The following is a 22,206-nucleotide window of genomic DNA, read 5'->3' on the forward strand; positions in this document are numbered from 1 at the left end:
AAAGTTGCCAGGCCGCGAGCTGACCGCAGTTACCGAAACCCACAGTCCTATAGGGGTGCTTGTCCTATTGGCTCTACGGAACCAGCCTTTATTGCCAGATCCCGCAGCCCACATAGGAAGCACCTAAACTGCAGGCACCATAGAGTCGGCTAACCCGACCACAACACGACAGGACAAAGTTTTGGAGGCAAAGTGACGTTGACACTACCCGGAAACAGCCGGTGTGCTGGAACCAAGCAGGGCAGGAGGGAGTACCCATGCCAAAGACACTGCCGGGAACCAGCTGACGGTGCTGGAACTCGGATGGGTAGCAGAAGCTACAAGAGCCAATGGAACTACCGAGGACCAGCTGACGGTGCTGGAACCCGGAGGGGCAGCAGAAGGAACAAGAGCCAATGGCACTACCAAGGACCAGCTGATGGTACTGGAACCCGGTTACTAAGCAGGAGGTACCTGTGCTAGAAAGCACTACCAAGGGCCAGCAGACGTTGCTGGAACTCGGATACCGAGAAGGAGGCACCTAAGCCAAAGGCACTGCCGAGTGTTATGATTGAGTCACCGTAGGAGGCAAAAACAGAAATGCTAGCTAAGTCCAGAAAACCAGAGAAGTTGGCAGCTATCGGATTGCAGACCCCTGAACCTATCAACACAACTAGCAGTAGCCGTGGGGGGTTCCTACGATGCCCTAGACCCCTCGATCACAGCCGGAGAATTAAATAGGCCTAAAGAAAGAAAGGGGAAATCTAAACTGCCCCAAAGCAGACCCCAAAGCAATAGGCAGCCCCCAACATATAATGACGGTGAAGCAAGATGAAAATACTAACACAGACAGAAAGATAGACTGAGCAAAGAGGGGCCCAAGCTAACTAGATAGAAAAGGACAGGAAGGCTGCTGTCTGCAATCCGTGAAAAACCCTATGAAAATAAGAGCCAACAGACTGACAGTGAAAAAGGCCCTGAAGACGCTAGGCTTCAAAAAAGCTATGTCAGTACTCAGGAATATACTGAAGACAGAGCTACAGGCAAAAGGAGATTCAGCTCACCCCAGCAGGGAATGGCAGAATACTGAGAAGCAAGGAAAACAAAAAACAAAACAAAAAGCTAACAGGCAAAACAGAAAACTTAGCTTTAGAGGAGCAGGAATCAGACTGGTGTCCTAGAAGTCCAAGAGAAATCACCCGCAGGGCAGAAGGGCGTCGGCAGCCTTATATCCAGTCCGTGACTCCACTCAGCCAGTCATCCTCATTAGACTCAGGTGCCTGATAATCAGGCTCACTACCTTCCTTTACCAGAATAGGGAGTTCACCAGACCCCAGTGACGAAGGGGAAAATGAACTCACAACAGTACCTCCCCCTTGAGGAGGGGTCACCGAACCCTCAACCACGCCACCAGGGCGATCAGGGTGAGCCTGATGAAATGCACGCACCAATCTTTTGGCATAAATATCAGAGGCAGAGACCCAGGAATTATCCTCCTGACCATAACCCTTCCACTTAACCAAATACTGGAGTCTCCGTCTAGCCAGACAGGAATCCAGTATTTTCTCTACCTCATATTCCATGTTACCTTCAACCAATACAGGGTCTGGAGGTGCCACCCCAGGAACAACTGGTTCAACAAACCTCTTCAACAAGGACTTATGGAACACATTATGGATTTTAAATGTGACAGGAAGAGCCAAATGAAAAGAGACCGGATTAATAATCTCCAAAATCTTGTAAGGTCCAATAAATCTAGTCTTAAACTTAGGAGAAGCCACCTTCATAGCAATATTTTTTGATGATAACCACACCATATCACCAATCTTAAACTGGGGACCAATGGTCCTATGTCGATTGGAAAACCGCTGGGCCTTTTCCTGGGAGAGAGATAACTTATCCACCACTTGGTCCCAGATCTGGTGCATTCTCTCCACCACAGTGTCAACACCTGGGCAGGCAGAAGGCTCCACCTGCCCTGAAGAAAATCGAGGATGAAACCCAAAGTTGCAAAAAAAAGGTGACATCAAAGTGGCAGAACTAGCTCTATTATTTAAAGCAAATTCGGCCAAGGGCAAAAATGAAACCCAATCATCCTGATCAGCCAAGGTCTGGTTTGTTCTCTCTGTCTGCCCATTGGTCTGAGGGTGAAAAGCAGAGAAGAAGGACAACTGAATTCCCAGCTTGGAACAGAATGTCCTCCAAAATCTAGACACAAACTGAACTCCTCTGTCAGATACAATGTTCTCAGGAATCCCGTGTAAGCGAACCACCTGTTGCAAAAACAGGGGCACCAACTCAGAGGAAGATGGCAACTTAGGGAGTGGTACAAGATGAACCATCTTAGAGAACCTATCACAAATCACCCAAATAACAGTCATTCTTTGAGAGACGGGCATATCAGAGATGAAAGCCATTGAAATATGGGTGCATGGCCTCCTGGGGACCGGCAAAGGCATCAACAACCCACTAGAGCGAGAACAAGATTTAGACCGGGAGCAAGTCCCACAGGACTGCACAAAATTCCTGACATCATGAGACAAGGTGGGCCACCAAAAAGAGCGACTCACCAGATCTCTAGTACCAAAAATACCTGGATGACCAGCCAATGCAGAGCAATGAACTTCAGACATCACTCTCTTCTTCCACTGGTCAGGAACATACAACTTTCCACTGGGACAACGCTCAGGTTTGTCCTCCTGGAACTCTTGCAGAGCAAGTCTCAAATCGGGCGAGATGGCAGAAAGAACTACCCCTTCGCCTAAGATGGTAGCAGGCTTGGTCACCACAGGAGAATCAGCAAAAAAACTCCTAGGGAGGGCGTCTGCCTTGACATTCTTAGTTCCAGGAAGAGAAGAGACCACAAAATCAAAACGTGTAAAAAACAAGGCCCACCTAGCCTGTCTAGGGTTCAAGCATTTAGCCGACTCTAGGTAAATCAAATTCTTGTGGTCAGTGAGGATCACAACTTGATGTTTAGCTCCCTCCAACCAATGTCTCCACTCCTCAAATGCCCATTTCATGGCCAACAGTTCCCGATTCCCCACATCATAGTTACGTTCAGATGGAGAGAACTTTTGGGAAAAGAAAGCACAGGGATTCATTTTAGATGTTACAGGATCCTTTTGGGACAAAACAGCTCCTGCACCAATCTCAGAAGCATCCACCTCTACCTGGAACGGGAGTGAGACATCAGGTTGCCGCAAAACCGGGGCGGAGGTAAATCTTCGCTTCAGCTCCTGAAAGGAAGCAACAGCCTCAGGAGACCAATTCAACACATCAGTACCCTTCTTAGTCAGATCAGTCAATGGCTTGGCAATACTAGAAAATTTTGCTATAAATTTCCGATAAAAATTAGCAAAACCCAAAAACTTCTGGAGGGCCTTCAAAGAAGTGGGCTGAACCCAATCATAAATGGCCTGTACCTTGGCCGGGTCCATTTCAATAGTTGACGGAGACAAAATAAATCCCAAAAATGAAATCCTCTGTACTCCAAAAAGACATTTCGATCCTTTGACATACAGGGAATTCTCCCTCAAGATCCGGAACACAGTCCGAATATGTTCCACATGAGAATCCCAATCCTTGGAGAAGATCAAAATATCATCCAGATAGATAATCAAAAATTTATCGACAAAATCTCGGAAAATATCGTTCATGAAGCACTGGAAGACAGAAGGGGCATTAGTGAGCCCAAAAGGCATCACCAGGTACTCAAAATGTCCCTCCAGAGTATTAAACGCCGTCTTCCATTCATCCCCCTGCTTAATGCGGATAAGATTATACGCCCCCCTGAGGTCAAGCTTGGTAAACCAGCAAGCACCTCTAACTCTAGAGAATAGATCCGAAATCAGGGGTAACGGATACTGATATTTAATAGTAATTTTATTGAGGGCACGACAATCAATACAAGGCCTTAAAGAACCATCCTTTTTGGCCACAAAAAAAAACCCGGCACCTAAGGGTGAAGAGGATGGTCTAATATGACCCTTCTCCAACGCCTCCTTAATATAGGACCGCATAGCCTCGTGCTCGGGTACAGATAAATTGAAGAGCCGACCCTTGGGAAATTTACACCCCGGGCTCAGTTCAATTGCACAGTCATAACTCCTATGAGGAGGCAAGGACGCAGACTCATTCTCACTAAATACATCATAAAAGTCCGCCAAATAGTCAGGAACATCATGCGACTGAGGAGAGGTGGAAAAAACCGGAGCCTCACTAAAGGCACACCGACAACCCCAACTCACCACAGACACAGATTTCCAATCCAAAACTGGATTATGAATTTGCAACCAGGGAAACCCCAGAACAACGGCATCATGCAGACCATGCAATACCAAAAATCTGCAATTTTCTTGCTGGTCTGGGGCAACCCGCATGACCACCTGGGTCCAAAACTGAGGTTTATTTTTAGCCAAAGGAGTAGCATCAATCCCCCTCAAAGGGATAGGCGTCTGCAGAGGTGTCATCGGAAATCCACAACGTTTAGCAAAATCCAAGTCCATTAGGTTTAGCGCTGCTCCCGAATCCACAAAAGCCTTGGCGGAAAATGTGGACAGGGAGCAGATCAGAGTAATTGCCAGAAGAAACTTAGGTTGAACACCACCAACAGAAAACGTGTGTGCAAAGCGTTTCTCTCGTTTAGGACAAACAGAAATAATATGCGAGGCATCTCCACAGAAAAAACACAGCTTATTACGCCTTCTGAACAACTCCTGACGTTGTGCCTTAGACAAAACTCTATCACATTGCATAGGTTCAGACGTCTGTTCAACCGGTGTCAACACCTCTAGTGCAATCCTGCGTTCACGTAAACGCCGATCAACCTGAATGGCTAATGACATAGAATCGTCCAGACCAGAGGGAACAGGAAATCCCACCATAGTATCTTTTACGGCTTTTGACAAACCCTTCCGAAAGAGAGCAGCCAAGGCATTATCATTCCAGGTAGTAAGGACCGCCCACTTTCGGAACTTTTGACAGTACAACTCTGCAGAATCTCGACCCTGGTTCAATGCCAACAGGGTCTTTTCAGCCTGATCAATAGCATTAGGTTCGTCATACAACAACCCCAAAGCTTGAAAGAATGCGTTCACATTAGTCAGAATAGGATCATCTGGTTTCAAAGAAAACGCCCAATCCTGGGGATCGCCACGCAGCAAAGAGATGACAATTTTAACCTGCTGCGCGGAGCTCCCTGACGAGTTAGGCTTCAAGGCAAAAAATCATTTACAATTATTTTTGAAACTCAAAAATTTAGATCGATCCCCAAAAAATACATCAGGTGTAGGGATCTTTGGTTCAACAGCATGCGAACGAGCAAGGTAGGCGGAAATTCCCCGCACTTCCGCAGCGAGCTGCTCCACACGATCAGACAATTGCTTTATCTCCATTGACAGAAAAAAAAATTCCCCCTATGGCCTCAGAGATATAGAGGAAAGAATATACACACACCTTTTTTTTTTTTTTTTTTTTTTTTAAACACAATTCTTTCCTGCTATTGAGTACCCTAGGATCTGCGGTAAGGCGGGTGATTCTGTTATGATTGAGTCACCGTAGGAGGCAAAAACAGAAATGCTAGCTAAGTCCAGAAAACCAGAGAAGTTGGCAGCTATCGGATTGCAGACCCCTGAACCTATCAACACAACTAGCAGTAGCCGTGGGGGGTTCCTACGATGCCCTAGACCCCTCGATCACAGCCGGAGAATTAAATAGGCCTAAAGAAAGAAAGGGGAAATCTAAACTGCCCCAGAGCAGACCCCAAAGCAATAGGCAGCCCCCAACATATAATGACGGTGAAGCAAGATGAAAATACTAACACAGACAGAAAGATAGACTGAGCAAAGAGGGGCCCAAGCTAACTAGATAGAAAAGGACAGGAAGGCTGCTGTCTTCAATCCGTGAAAAACCCTATGAAAATAAGAGCCAACAGACTGACAGTGAAAAAGGCCCTGAAGACGCTAGGCTTCAAAAAAGCTATGTCAGTACTCAGGAATATACTGAAGACAGAGCTACAGGCAAAAGGAGATTCAGCTCACCCCAGCAGGGAATGGCAGAATACTGAAAAGCAAGGAAAACAAAAAACAAAACAAAAAGCTAACAGGCAAAACATAAAACTTAGCTTTAGAGGAGCAGGAATCAGACTGGTGTCCTAGAAGTCCAAGAGAAATCACCCGCAGGGCAGAAGGGCGTCGGCAGCCTTATATCCAGTCCGTGACTCCACTCAGCCAGTCATCCTCATTAGACTCAGGTGCCTGATAATCAGGCTCACTACCTTCCTTTACTAGAATAGGGAGTTCACCAGACCCCAGTGACGAAGGGGAAAATGAACTCACAACAGCCGAGAACCAGCTGACGGTACTGGAACCCGGATGGGTAGCAGAAGCTACAAGAGACAATGAAACTACCGAGGACCAGCTGACGGTGCTGGTACCCGGAGGGGCAGCAGAAGGAACAAGAGCCAAAGGCACTACCGAGGACCAGCTGATGGTACTGGAACCCGGTTACTAAGCAGGAGGTACCTGTGCCAGAAAGCACTACCAAGGGCCAGCAGACATTGCTGGAACTCGGATACCGAGAAGGAGGCACCTAAGCCAAAGGCACTGCCGAGAACCAGCTTACGGTACTGGAACCCAGGGTAAATACTACAAACAGAGTGGAGACAGAGACCTAATTGGAGCAAATTTAAATTCTGTAGTTGTGTGAGTGTGAACAGAGCAGGAGAAATTGCCGGACACACAGCTGGGGATCAGCTGACATTACTGAATCCCAATAACACTGGAGCATATGTTGACTGTGCAGACAGCACTTCTGAGCAGCAACTGGCGGTGTTGGAGTCCAGGGTCAATAGTAGAAACAGAGTGGAGGAAGAGGCCTATTTGGAGCAAGTTTCAAATCTGTAGTTGTGTGAGTGTGGACAGAGCACGAGAAATTGCCAGACACACAGCTGGGGATCAGCTGACATTACTGAACCCGAATAACACTGGAGCATATGTTGACTGTGCAGACGGCACTTCTGAGCAGCAACTGGCGGTGTTGGAGCCCAGGATTAAAACTACAAACATAGTGGAGCCAGAGGCCTAATTGGATCAAGATTAATATCTGTTGTAGACTACTACTGATTTTAAACTTGCTCCAATTAGGCATCTGGCTCCACTCTGTTTCTAGTATTTACCCTGGGCTCCAACACCGCCAGTTGCTGCTCAGAAGTGCCGTCTGCACAGTCAACACTTGCTCCTGTGTTATTGGGGTTCAGTAACGTCAGCTGATCCCCGGCTGTTTGTCCGGCAATTTCTCCTGCTCTGTCCACATTCCCACTACTAGTGGGAATGTGGACAGAGCAGGAGAAATTGCCGGACACACAGCCGGGGATCAGCTGACGTTACTGAACCCCAGTAACACAGGAGCAAATGTTGATTGTGCAGACGGCACTTCTGAGCAGCAACTGGCGGTGTTGGAGCCCAGGGTAAATACCAGAGACAGAGTGGAGCCAGAGGCCTAATTGGAGCAAGGTTAATATCTGAGGTTGAGTGAATGTGGAGGGAGCAGGAGACATTGCCGGACACACAGCAGGGGAGCAGCTAGCGTTACTGAACCCCACTAACACAGGAGCTAGTGTTTTTCTCTGTGCAGATGGCACTTCTGAGCAGCAACTGGCAGTGTTGGAGCCCAGTGTCAATGAGGGTGTAGGCTGAGGCCTAATTGGAGCAAGTTTAATATCTGATGTGTGAATGTGGACGGAGAAGGAGATATTGCCGGACACACAGCAGGGGAGCAGCTGACGTTACTGAACCCCACTAACACAGGAGCTAGTGTTTTTCTCTGTGCAGACGGCACTTCTGAGCAGCAACTGGCAGTGTTGGAGCCCAGGGTCAATGAGGGTATAGGCTGAGGCCTAATTGGGGCAAGTTTAATATCTGATGTTGTGTGAATGTGGACGGAGCAGGAGATATTGCCGGACACACAGCAGGGGAGCAGCTGACATTACTGAACCCCACTAACACAGGAGCTAGTGTTTTTCTCTGTGCAGACAGCACTTCTGAGCAGCAACTGGCGGTGTTGGAGCCCAGGGATTACAGTTCAGGTGGTAGAAACATGAACACAACAGGAGACCTGAATACTGTTGCCAACCAATTATTTAATCTGGAAGAGGACTGGCAAATTCCAGAGAGATCCAGGCCTTGTTCATTTTTAGAAAAGTAAGCCGGTCAACGTTATCGGAGGATAGTCGCATGCGACGGTCTGTTAGTACACCACCTGCAGCACTAAAGACGCGTTCCGATAATACACTAGCAGCAGGGCAAGCCAGCACCTCCAATGCATACTGGATAAGCTCTAGCCATGTATCCAGCTTAGAGACCCAAAACTTGAAGGGGGAAGAGCCGTCTGGGAGTACACTGAGAGGGCAAGACATGTAGTCTGTCACCATCTGACGGAAACGTTGCCTCCTGCTGACTGGAGCCGTCTGTGATAGTGTAGACATTTGTGGTGGGGACACAAAACTTTGCCACATTTGGGCCATACTGGTCTTGCCTTGTGCTGAGGCGCTGCTTCTGCTCCCTCTTTGTGCAGAGCTTCCTCCACTGCCTCGACGCATAGAGCTGCTTTGTAAAGCACTAGCAGCACTGCTCTCGGGTGGAATGGAGAACATGATGGAATGCACCAGTGTGTCTTGGTACTCCCGCATTTTACGCTCCCGGTTCAACGGTGTTATGAGGCTTTGTAAGTTGTCCCGGTATCGAGGATCTAGGAGGGTGTACACCCAATAATCAGCCGTGTTGAGAATGTGGGCGATGCGGCGGTCGTTTCTCAGGCACTGCAGCATGAAATCAACCATGTGCTGCAGACTCCCAACTGGCCAAGAAACGCTGTCCCCTGCTTGAGGCGTTATCTCTGCCTGCTCTGCATCACCCCACCCTCGCTCTACATACTGACTACTAGAGCATTGTGTACCTCCCTCCTCTGGACAGATGTCTTCCTCCTCCATTGACTCCTCCTCATCCTCCTCACAAAGTGTCCCCTGCCTAGGCCTTTGTGAGGAACCACGTTGCGCATACTGTCCAGAAGCAGATGTCATTTTTGACTCCTCATCCTCCACCTCTTCCACAACCTCCTCCCTTAGTGCTTGCAGTGTCACACACAGAGACCTCACAGACAGCCGTGAACAGTGCAGAGAACTGTGCACTAGCACTGAAAGGCTGCAGAAAGGCTTCGCTATCTACTCCTATATAGTGTCTGCAACCAATGTAGATGGATACGGATGGAAGCACACTAATAGGAGAAATCAGGAACAATGAGCAGCAATAAAACAAAAAAAGGACTATGTATGAGGCAATGATGCATGCTGAGTGGACTACAACCAGAGGTGGCTGCAGAACACTACAGCGTGAGCTGCTCTCACACACACAGACCTTGCAGACAGCTGTGAACAGCGCTGCAAGGCAAAAGAAAGCTACAGCGGTTGATAAAGTAGCCTGGTTAAAGCACTATATAGAAAATCGCTATCTCTAACTGTCTCTCAGAGTCTGAACAGCAGCATCCTGTCCCTAACTGAATTCACAGCAGAGTGAACCCAAAATGGCGGCGGCGGCTTTTATAGTGCATCATGATATCATTTCAGCAGCCAATCACAGCCATGCCATTAGTTAACATGCCTAACAGGATGTGCCCACACTTCTTAGGATTCCTCATTGGCTGAATTAAATCAAACTGGCTCATAGCATTATGGGAACTTCCGATTCCGGTATTCGATATGCAAAAAGTGCCGGAACTCAGTATCGGAATTCCGATACTGCGAATATCGGCCGATACCCGATATTTGCAGTATCGGAATGCTCAACACTAGTGACAGTCTACCATTCAAATTACACAATATCCTCCCTCTTCTCCAAGACAGAATAGTTTGCCACAATATTGGATGATCTCTAGTTTCATCAGGGAGTTCCTCGTTAGTCAGATGTAACAAGGCCATTAATGAAATATGTGGGTAAATCTGCCCCTCTAGGTGAGTATTGGCGAAGTGGGATATCCCCCCACATCCAATCTATTACATAACGTAAATTGGCCGCTATGTTACATCGGACAATATCGGGGAAGTTAATGCCTCCCTCAGATCTTGGGAGTTGTAATTTACATAACCCAATACATTTACGACCCCCCACTCCCCATATAAACTGTTGAAATGTCCTATACAAAAGGTTAATGTCCAATTTTGATAACAGAAGTGGTAATGTTTGAAATAAATATAATAATTTAGGAAAAATTATCATTTTAATTAAGTGACATTTACCAGTAAAAGACAAAATGAAATGTTTCCAGGAGTTGAGTAGGCTAGTAACCTTATTAATAATGGGTCCATAGTTTATTCAATACAATTTATGTGGATCTGCTGGAAGTCTGATGCCTAGATATCCAATAGACTCACTCCATTGAAAGGGAAACCAGCTCTCATCTATTCTGTCCGCCCTGAATATCGCTAATGCTTCTGACTTATTATAGTTAATTTTAAAGCCAGTAAGATATCTAAATTCTTCAACTGTTGAGATTATGGCTGGGATAGCTTGTGTTGGGTTGGCAATAAATAGTAAAGTATCATCTGCAAAAGCCAATAATTTTGTTTCCGTGCTCCCTGTAGGAATCCCATGGAAATCCGGCATAGTTTGAAGAGTTCTCAACAAGGGATCTAATACTAAGTTAAACAATAATGGGGACAGTGGGCATCCCTGCCTCGTACCCCTCTGAATGGCAAAGGGTTCCGATAAAGTGTTGTTTATAAAAAGCCTAGATGTGGGGTCCCTATATAATAGTTTAATAGCATTGCAGAACCATGACCCAAACCCTCTGACTAGAGTTGAGCGACTTTTGGTTTTTTAGGGTCGCGTTTCGTTTTGTGAAACCCGACTTTTCCAAAAGTCGGGTCGAGCAAGATCGTCCGATTATAGGGAAAAGTCGGGGTCGTCCCGAAACACGAAACCCAATGTAAGTCAATGGGGAATAAAAGTCGGCAGTGAGAGGAGGACAGGAAACACACCTACAGTGCCCATTTGAATGCCAAAAGCATCAATTCTTCTTACTTAAGCTTGTCAACCTTAATTAACTTCATAATACAAGTTACGCACTGAAAAATGGGGGTTATTTGGCTAAAGTTGTGGGGGGGTAGGGCTGGCTCCAGGTTTTCATGTGCCCTGGGCGAAAGAGCGCCCCTTTAACACATACCACAACTCATCATGCTCCGATACGGCAGAGAAATAGCGGTATAGTACAATGAAAAATACTTCACTTTTTACATCTCATGACGAGGCCCATCTATTTCTCCATACAGAATCATTGGTTCCATATAATGTTTGAAACAGTATATGATGAGCTCCACATAATGCTACAGTATATGTTGGTCCCCATGGATGAAGCTCCACTGTCTTATGGGCCCAAATAATGCTCCAAACATAATGGGCCCCATTTCTAATGCTCTAGTGTATAATGGGCCCTGTAAATGCTGCTCCAGTGTCTGATGTCCACCTTTGGAATGTTCCAGTGTATGGTGGGCCCCATCTATCATTCTCCAGAGTATAGTGCTCCCCAAAAATTGCTGTCCCAACATTGAAAACAATCAAATAAGTCTCCTCGCTAGGGAATCCCTGTACTTGTCTGGACTCCTCGTCGTCCCCATCTTCCATCTCACTGCACAGTATTTCAACTTTGCAAGTGCTGTGATCCTGAGCAAGCAGGGGGGGGCCCATTCGTTGGCGACGGCACTGGCACAGGGCCCCTGATAGTACGGTGGTGTGTCTGATGGCGGGTGGGCCGAACCTGCACTTTCATCTGCAGCTTCCTCTTTGTCACCGTGTAAGATGGAACTGTATATGGGAAGGGTAACCTGAGTTTCATCAGGGTCAGATTCAGGCCGTGTAGCGTGCGAGGGGAATGTAGTGGTCTGGGTCAATGTACCAGCAGATTCATCGAGCAGTGGCTGGGCATCAGTGCACTTGTGTCGCCCCCAGGAGTACGGTCGCCACAGTGGCATTACCTTCTTCCTAGGGAGTGTGATGTCATGCTTGGGAGCAACGAACGATCTCTCTAGCAGGTTAACTGATTGGGCGGCGTTATTCCCACGAGTCATGACCCTCCAAACAGCGTTCATGAAGGCAAAGTGTTTGTTTTACGTGGGTAGTATGGTTGCAAAGCTGAACCTTAAAGGAATGTCCAGAAGGGCACCACCAGGAGTGGAGCCTACGGTTAAATTCGACTCCACCTGGGAAACCTCAACCATGCCAGCTACAGAACAGATGCACACATTGTAAGCTTAATTCCGTTAACGAACGAGACTCCGTCATGCCCCGCGGTCCGAGTCCGGCTTACTAGAGGGACACGTGAGGCTCTGGCACATGAGATTGGCCAATAACTGGTGTGTCATGCCCTTACATGTCCGTGGCTGCATGTGCGCTACACTGAAAAGGCCAGCGTTTGTCGCTTACAGGTGCAGATAACCCGCTGAACAACGTTAGTGATGGGGATCACTGATTACAATTATTACCCGCAAACAATGATTTCCCAGTAAGTGCAGGTCAACCGCAGTTCCGGAATTAGGCCTAACCGTCATTCCTGAAAAAATGAAAAACTTACGTGTGCAAACCAAAGGTGCTGTAGCTTGCTTAGCAGCTCGCCAGCCGTTCTCACGCCCAGTATGGATTGCACGTGATTGCACAAAGGTTAGAAAGGGTACCGTATCCCCGGATAACATGTATGGATAGCGTACACATTCAAAATATATGTCTATACATCAGGAGGCAGGCTCAGACGGTGTTAGGCCCAGTATGGATTGCACGTGATTGCACAAAGGTTAGAAAGGGTACCGTATCCCCGGATAACATGTATGGATAGCGTACACATTCAAAATATATGTCTATACATCAGGAGGCAGGCTCAGACGGTGTTAGGCCCAGTATGGATTGCACGTGATTGCACAAAGGTTAGAAAGGGTACCGTATCCCCGGATAACATGTATGGATAGCGTACACATTCAAAATATATGTCTATACATCAGGAGGCAGGCTCAGACGGTGTTAGGCCCAGTATGGATTGCACGTGATTGCACAAAGGTTAGAAAGGGTACCGTATCCCCGGATAACATGTATGGATAGCGTACACATTCAAAATATATGTCTGTACATCAGGAGGCAGGCTCAGATGGTGTTAGGCCCAGTATGGATTGCACGTGATTGCACAAAGGTTAGAAAGGGTACCATATCCCCGGATAACATGTATGGATAGCGTACACATTCAAAATATATGTCTATACATCAGGAGGCAGGCTCAGACGGTGTTAGGCCCAGTATGGATTGCACGTGATTGCACAAAGGTTAGAAAGGGTACCGTATCCCCGGATAACATGTATGGATAGCGTACACATTCAAAATATATGTCTGTACATCAGGAGGCAGGCTCAGACGGTGTTAGGCCCAGTATGGATTGCACGTGATTGCACAAAGGTTAGAAAGGGTACCGTATCCCCGGATAACATGTAAGGATAGCGTACACATTCAAAATATATGTCTGTACATCAGGAGGCAGGCTCAGACGGTGTTAGGCCCAGTATGGATTGCACGTGATTGCACTAAGGTTAGAAAGGGTACCGTATCCCCGGATAACATGTATGGATAGCTTACACATTCAAAATATATGTCTGTACATCAGGAGGCAGGCTCAGATGGTGTTAGGCCCAGTATGGATTGCACGTGATTGCACAAAGGTTAGAAAGGGTACCGTATCCCCGGATTACATGTATGGATAGCGTACACATTCAAAATATATGTCTATACATCAGGAGGCAGGCTCAGACGGTGTTAGGCACAGTATGGATTGCACGTGATTGCACAAAGGTTAGAAAGGGTACCGTATCCCCGGATAACATGTATGGATAGCGTACACATTCAAAATATATGTCTATACATCAGGAGGCAGGCTCAGATGGTGTTAGGCCCAGTATGGATTGCACGTGATTGCACAAAGGTTAGAAAGGGTACCGTATCCCCGGATAACATGTATGGATAGCGTACACATTCAAAATATATGTCTATACATCAGGAGGCAGGCTCAGACGGTGTTAGGCCCAGTATGGATTGCACGTGATTGCACAAAGGTTAGAAAGGGTACCGTATCCCCGGATAACATGTATGGATAGCGTACACATTCAAAATATATGTCTATACATCAGGAGGCAGGCTCAGACGGTGTCAGGCACAGTATGGATTTGACGGCCCAGATTACACAGCGGAGGAGCAGGGAGAGGTAAAGATTGCAAATGCTGGGGCCCTGCCAAAGCAAGGGGGGCCCACTCGTGGGCGTCGGTACTGGCACTGGGCCCCTCATAGTACAGCGGTGTGTCTGACGGCGGGTGTGCACCACCACCGTCAGAGACACTTGATTGCACTATGAGGGACCCTGTGCCAGTGCCCACACCCAAGAGTCGGCCTACCCACTTGTCCAGGGCAACGGCACTCGCACGGTGTCGTGCGCTAGGTGGTGACCCCAGCCATGGGGGGGAGGCAGCACATGTAGGGAGTTTTAGAAAGTGGCATATGTTGATGTTGGACATTCAGCTGATGCAAAAGGCAAAATAGGTGAAGTCCCAGGAAGAGGTGGACCAAAGCAAGCCATTTTTCTGTCACCCTATGTGTCATCAGGGGAAGGTGGGACAAAATCCTTGGAAACCCATGCATGGTTCATTTTAATGAAGGTTAGATCATCCACATTTTGGGTTGACAGACGTGTCCTTTTTTCTGTCAGGATTGATCCAGCTGCACTGAAGACTCTTTCCGATAGCACACTTGCAGCTGGGCAAGCGAGCTCCTGTAAGGCATATTGGGCCAATTCAGGCCAGGTGTCCAGTTTAGCGGCCCAATAGTCAAAGGGGAATGACCTGTGTGGGAGAACATCGATATGGGAGGAAAAGTAGTTTGTAACCATAGTTGACAACTGCTGTCTCCTGTCACTTTCCATCGATGCAGTATTACCAGTTGTGTGAGCGGTATTTGAAAAATCAGTCCACAACATTGTCATGAAACCCCTGTCTCCAATGCCACTTCTGCTGTGTGCACCACAAACACCTCTGCCAAGCTGCCCCCGGCCCGTACGGCTCGTGTGAGAACCATCACCGCTGCTGTGTGCTGGGAATGCCTCAAGCAACCGATTTACCAGAGTTGCTTGTTTATTAGCCAATATTAGGTCAAGGTTCTCCTGTGGCATGATGTTTTGTAATTTGCCTTTATAGCGTGGATCCAGGATGCTGGCCAACCAGTAGTCGTCATCGTTCATCATTTTGGCAATGCGTGGGTCCCTTTTTAGGATCTGCAAGGCATAATCTGACATGTGGGCCAATGTTCCCGGTGTCAATGATGCACTGCGAGTGCTGGTTGGAGGAACACTTTCTGGCAAATCCACATCCCTCCAGTCACGCACAAACCCTGTACCAGACCTTGCCACGCCAACATTTTCACTTGCCCCACGAGATGCATCCTCCTCCCCTAAGTAATCATCCCCATCATCCTCCTCCTCCTCTTCTTCCTCGACCTCATCCAGGAGAGGTCCCTGAGCAGACAATGGCTGAATGTCATCAAGGATTCCCTCCTCCTCTTCCTCCTCATCAACATTGGCTGCAGACGCCTGCTCCTTAAGGTGCGTCGAAGTTTGCATGAGCAGACGCATAAGTGGGATGCTCATGCTTAGGATGGCGTCGTCTGCGCTTACCAGCAGTGTGCATTCCTCAAAACACTGAAGGACTTTACAGAGGTCTTTCAGCTTCGACCACTGCACACCTGTCAACTCCATGTCTGCTCTCAAAGTGCCTGGCCGTGTATCCTCCCACAAATGCATTATGGCCTGCCTCTGCTCGCACAGCCGCTCCACCATGTGCAGGGTGGAGTTCCACCTTGTTGCAATGTCGATAATGAGGCGGTGGTTGGGAAGGTGGAGCAATCGCTGCAGCTTCTGCATACGAACGGAGTGTACAGGCGACCGGCGGATGTGCGCGCACAGTCTTCGCACCTTCTGGAGCAGGGCTGTTAAATCCGGATAATTTTTGAGGAAGCACTGCACCACCAGGTTCAAGGTATGAGCCAAGCAAGGTATATGGCTGAGTTTTGAAAGGGCTATGGCTGCCACAAAATTACGGCCGTTATCACTAACTACCTTGCCTGCCTCAAGATGTACACTGCCCAGCCATGACTCAGTTTGTCGCTTCAAGTACTCGGCCAGCACCTCGGCGGTGTGTCTGTTGCCCAAACACATCATCTGCAACACAGCCTGCTGACGCTTTCCACTAGCTGCTCGATAGGGGGACACATCGTGTGCAACAGTGGCAGCTGCAGATGGAGTGCTCGTACGACTGCGCTCTGTGGACGAGCTTTCGCTTCTGGAGGAGGAGGAGGGTCGAACGCCTACAGCCAACTGTTTCCTATACCGTGGGCTAGGCAGCACTGTCCCACCACCGCTGTCCCCTGTGGACCCTGCATCTACCACATTAACCCAGTGTGCAGTGATGGACACGTAACGGCCCTGGCCATGCCGACTGGACCATGCATCAGTTGTGAGGTGCACCTTTCCGCTCACTGACAAACCCAGTGTACGCGGATGAGAGACTGAGTACTTTCTTGACCTACTCATACTGTCTGGGAGGGTGAGCTGGACTTGAGAGCTGCATATGGTGGAAGTAGCGGTGGACAGGGTGGACTGAGAGAGGGTTGATGATGGTGATGATGGAGTTGTTGTTCTTTCTGATGGCCTAGAATCAGTCTTTCGTTGATATAACAGTGGGATTCCCTGACTGCTGTGGCCTTGCAACGACACCTCAACATTTGTTGCTGTGCTAACCGGTGGTCTTACAGTGGGGGAAACAATGTAGCGTTGCTGACTACCTTCGTTGTGATCAGTTGCACATGTGACACTTGAGGTTTGGTGTTGTGTCCACGCTTGCAAGTGCATGCTGGTTAAATGTCTAAGCACGCTTCTGGTATTCAAATTTTTCAGATTTTTCCCTCGGCTAAAGGTCTTTGCGCACTTCTTACAGATAACCTTGGCCTGATCATGAGGATTTTATTCAAAAAAGTGCCACACTGCACTCTTCCTACTTTGGCAGACATTTTGCGGCCTAGCATGCTGTGATCTTTTGACCCTCTCGACAAGCTGTCCAGCAACTCTTTTGATGTTTGGAACCTGTCTTTGGAGTACTCCGGGCCTGCCAGATAACAGCTGTTGCGATGTCGATGTCTGCTGTGGATGCTCCTCATCTGAGCTATTGGAAGCAGCACCCTCTTCCCCCAATGGATGCCAATCTGGGTCAACAACTAGGTCATCCATCACCTCCTCTTCTATGTCATGTGCACCTTCCTCTGTGTCACCGTGTATGGTGGTATAGTGTGCGGGAAGGGGCACCTGAGTCTCATCAGGGTCAGAATCTGGCTCTGTACACTGCGAGGACAATGTAGTGCTCTGAGTGAATGTACCAGCAGAATCATCCATCAGCGGCTGTGCATCAGTGCACTCCATGTCAGATTCATCTTGGCCTGGGTAATTCACCATTTCACTTGATAATCCAGGCATGGTATGTGAAAACAGCTCCATGGAGTAATCAGTAGTATGGCCTGCGTCATCCTTCAATCTTGGTTGGGGTGAAGGACACAAGGAAAGGTGTGGTTCATGAACATGAGCCTCCAATGACGACTCAGTGCTTTTACTTTTTACAACTGAAGAAGAGGAGGCGATAGAGCTGGAGGCTGAGTCAGCAATGTAAGACAAAACTTTTTCCTGATGCTCTTGCTTTAAAAGCGGTTTGCCAACTCCTAGAAAGCAAAGCGTTCGAGGCCTTATGTAGCCAGACAATGACGCAGGCTCAGCACCTCCTGCATTCGGTCCTATTTTGCTCTTGCCACTACCATCAGATCCACCACCAACACCATCATTACCAGCTGCCAACCCCCGCCCAATTCCACGGCCTCTTCCACCAGCCTTCCTCATTTTTGGTAGAAATGTAGACAAAATCCAACAAACTATATAGTAATGTAAAACAAGGTACAAGGTGTCTATAGGACAGGGGAGATTTTGAATTTCTGCACACACTTGTGGACACTGGACACTTTTGGATTGTGTGAGGCCCAATGAATATCTGAGCGCTATGTGACAGGCTCGATGGCACAGCTGTGACCAAAGTGACTAGAGGATAAGTGAGATTTTGAATTTCAGCAGACACTTGTGGACACTGGACACTTTTGGATTGTGTGAGGCCCAATGAATATCTGAGCGCTATGTGACAGGCTCGATGGCACAGCTGTGACCAAAGTGACTAGAGGATAAGGGAGATTTTGAATTTCTGCACATACTTGTGGACACTGGACACTTTTGGATTGTGTGAGGCCCAATGAATATCTGAGCGCTATGTGACAGGCTCGATGGCACAGCTGTGACCAAAGTGACCAGAGGATAAGGGAGATTTTGAATTTCAGCAGACACTTGTGGACACTGGACACTTTTGGATTGTGTGAGGCCCAATGAATATCTGAGCGCTATGTGACAGGCTCGATGGCACAGCTGTGACCAAAGTGACTAGAGGATAAGTGAGATTTTGAATTTCAGCAGACACTTGTGGACACTGGACACTTTTGGATTGTGTGAGGCCCAATGAATATCTGAGCGCTATGTGACAGGCTCGATGGCACAGCTGTGACCAAAGTGACTAGAGGATAAGGGAGATTTTGAATTTCTGCACACACTTGTGGACACTGGACACTTTTGAATTGTGTGAGGCCCAATGAATATCTGAGCGCTATGTGACAGGCTTGATGGCACAGCTGTGACCAAAGTGACTAGAGGATAAGGGAGATTTTGAATTTCAGCAGACACTTGTGGACACTGGACACTTTTGGATTGTGTGAGGCCCAATGAATATCTGAGCGCTATGTGACAGGCTCGATGGCACAGCTGTGACCAAAGTGACTAGAGGATAAGTGAGATTTTGAATTTCAGCAGACACTTGCGGACACTGGACACTTTTGGATTGTGTGAGGCCCAATGAATATCTGAGCGCTATGTGACAGGCTCGATGGCACAGCTGTGACCAAAGTGACTAGAGGATAAGGGAGATTTTGAATTTCTGCACACACTTGTGGACACTGGACACTTTTGGATTGTGTGAGGCCCAATGAATATCTGAGTGCTATGTGACAGGCTCGATGGCACAGCTGTGACCAAAGTGACTAGAGGATAAGTGAGATTTTGAATTTCAGCAGACACTTCTGGACACTGGACACTTTTGGATTGTGTGAGGCCCAATGAATATCTGAGCGCTATGTGACAGGCTCGATGGCACAGCTGTGACCAAAGTGACTAGAGGATAAGGGAGATTTTGAATTTCTGCACACACTTGTGGACACTGGACACTTTTGGATTGTGTGAGGCCCAATGAATATCTGAGCGCTATGTGACAGGCTCGATGGCACAGCTGTGACCAAAGTGACTAGAGGATAAGTGAGATTTTGAATTTCAGCAGACACTTGTGGACACTGGACACTTTTGGATTGTGTGAGGCCCAATGAATATCTGAGCGCTATGTGACAGTCTCGATGGCACAGCTGTGACCAAAGTGACTAGAGGATAAGTGAGATTTTGAATTTCTGCACACACTTGTGGACACTGGACACTTTTGGATTGTGTGAGGCCCAATGAATATCTGAGCGCTATGTGACAGGCTCGATGGCACAGCTGTGACCAAAGTGACTAGAGGATAAGTGAGATTTTGAATTTCTGCACACACTTGTGGACACTGGACACTTTTGGATTGTGTGAGGCCCAATGAATATCTGAGCGCTATGTGACAGGCTCGATGGCTCAGCTGTGACCAAAGTGACTAGAGGATAAGGGAGATTTTGAATTTCAGCAGACACTTGTGGACACTGAACACTTTTGGATTGTGTGAGGCCCAATGAATATCTGAGCGCTATGTGACAGGCTCGATGGCACAGCTGTGACCAAAGTGACTAGAGGATAAGTGAGATTTTGAATTTCAGGAGACACTTGTGGACACTGGACACTTTTGGATTGTGTGAGGCCCATTGAATATCTGAGCGCTATGTGACAGGCTCGATGGCACAGCTGTGACCAAAGTGACTAGAGGATAGGTGAGATTTTGAATTTCAGCAGACACTTGTGGACACTGGACACTTTTGGATTGTGTGAGGCCCAATGAATATCTGAGCGCTATGTGACAGGCTCGATGGCACAGCTGTGACCAAAGTGACTAGAGGATAAGGGAGATTTTGAATTTCTGCACACACTTGTGGACACTGGACACTTTTGGATTGTGTGAGGCCCAATGAATATCTGAGCGCTATGTGACAGGCTCGATGGCACAGCTGTGACCAAAGTGACTAGAGGATAAGTGAGAGATTTTGAATTTCAGCAGACACTTGTGGACACTGGACACTTTTGGATTGTGTGAGACCCAATGAATATCTGAGCGCTATGTGACAGGCTCGATGGCACAGCTGTCACCAAATTGACTAGAGGATAAGTGAGATTTTGAATTTCTGCACACACTTGTGGACACTGGACACTTATGGATTGTGTGAGGCCCACTGAATATCACAGCGCTATGTCACAGGCAGAAATTGGCTAGTGTATCACAAACTACAAGGTGTATGTAGAATTGGGCAGAATCGGAATCTCCCTAGAGTGCAGGTCTGTAAGAACGGAACATGTCCTCGTTTTATTCTCACAGAGTGACACATTGATAGCTTTACTGTGGCTGTGATAACAGCCATTACACGGTACTGTGTGAGGAGCGTACACCGCTGTATGGTGTGAAAAAATGCACGCTCAGTACCTCAGCAGGACAAAAAAAAAAATTGGGATTGCTTTTAAAAAAGCAGTTTGCGGAGCAGTGGGTAAACAGCAATGCAGGAATGTCAGGAAGCCTTAGAAGGCAGCCCAACAACCAACACCACTGATACACCACTATATATCCTCCTCTTGCACTGCACACACAGTGACTGGTGTGTTGTACAGGCAAAATCGCTAGCAGCAGAAGCAGTTTTTTTTTCTTCTCAGCAGGACAAGAAAAAAAAATTGGGATTGCTCTTAAAAAAGCAGTTTGCGGAGCAGTGGGTAAACAGCAATGCAGGAATGTCAGGAAGCCTTAGAAGGCAGCCCAACAACCAACACCACTGATACACCACTATATAGCCTCCCCTTGCATTGCACACACAGTGACTGGTGTGTTGTATAGGCAAAATCGCTAGCAGCAGAAGCAGTTTTTTTTTCTTCTCAGCAGGACAAAAAAAAAAAATTGGGATTGCTTTTAAAAAAGCAGTTTGCGGAGCAGTGGGTAAACAGCAATGCAGGTAAGTGTAACGGTACCCAAAGATACATTCACACATTCAGTATTTGGTCAGTATTTTATATCAGTATTTGTAAGACAAAATCAGAAGTGGAACAATCACAGGAAAAGTATAATAGAAACACGTCACAACTTCTGTATTTATCATTCACTCCTAATTCTGTCTTACAAATACTGATGAAAAATACTGACCAAATACTGAATGTGTGAACTTGACTTACGCCATTCTCTAAACTAAAAAGTCCCTTGAGCTATATTTTATGAGTAATCAATCTAACCTTCAATTTCCATGTGACTACTACACAATGGAGACTACACAATAAACTCCCAATGAAGTGTCTTATAGCATGTAGAACTTAGGCCTCATGTAGACTGGCCAACCACAGCCATTGAATGACTGTTGACTGTCTGTTTAAACAGGACGACCACTCTTCCATGTGCACAGACTGATCCTAGAGTTCTCAGCAGGATATGCCCTGTTTACATGGGGCGATGTGCTGCCGAGAATTATAGTTTTTAAGCTTGCGCAAAAATCATTTCACCCACTGAAGGAGCCTTTTGTTCATTTGTGTGGTAACCGCTCTTTTCCAAGTTTTATCCTGCCTGACTAATTAGGCTCGTTTTCTGATGGCCTAAATACTAAGAATCTCTCTCTGATCGATGAGCTCTCTACTGTGATTACTAGTAAATGATAGAACTGACTCATATTCTGAAAATTATTTAATCTTGCCAAGATTATCTGATTTGTAGGAACAGCCTATAAATAGTGATATGGGAGTATATTCATTACTATTCGCTATTCGCTTGGATAGTACGGTATTCGGGTTACTTGTTACATTGTGAGT

This window comes from Dendrobates tinctorius, unplaced genomic scaffold, assembly GCF_039654945.1.
Source record: "Dendrobates tinctorius isolate UK_male_01 unplaced genomic scaffold, ASM3965494v1 ptg000028l, whole genome shotgun sequence".
Taxonomy (NCBI): domain Eukaryota; kingdom Metazoa; phylum Chordata; class Amphibia; order Anura; family Dendrobatidae; genus Dendrobates; species Dendrobates tinctorius.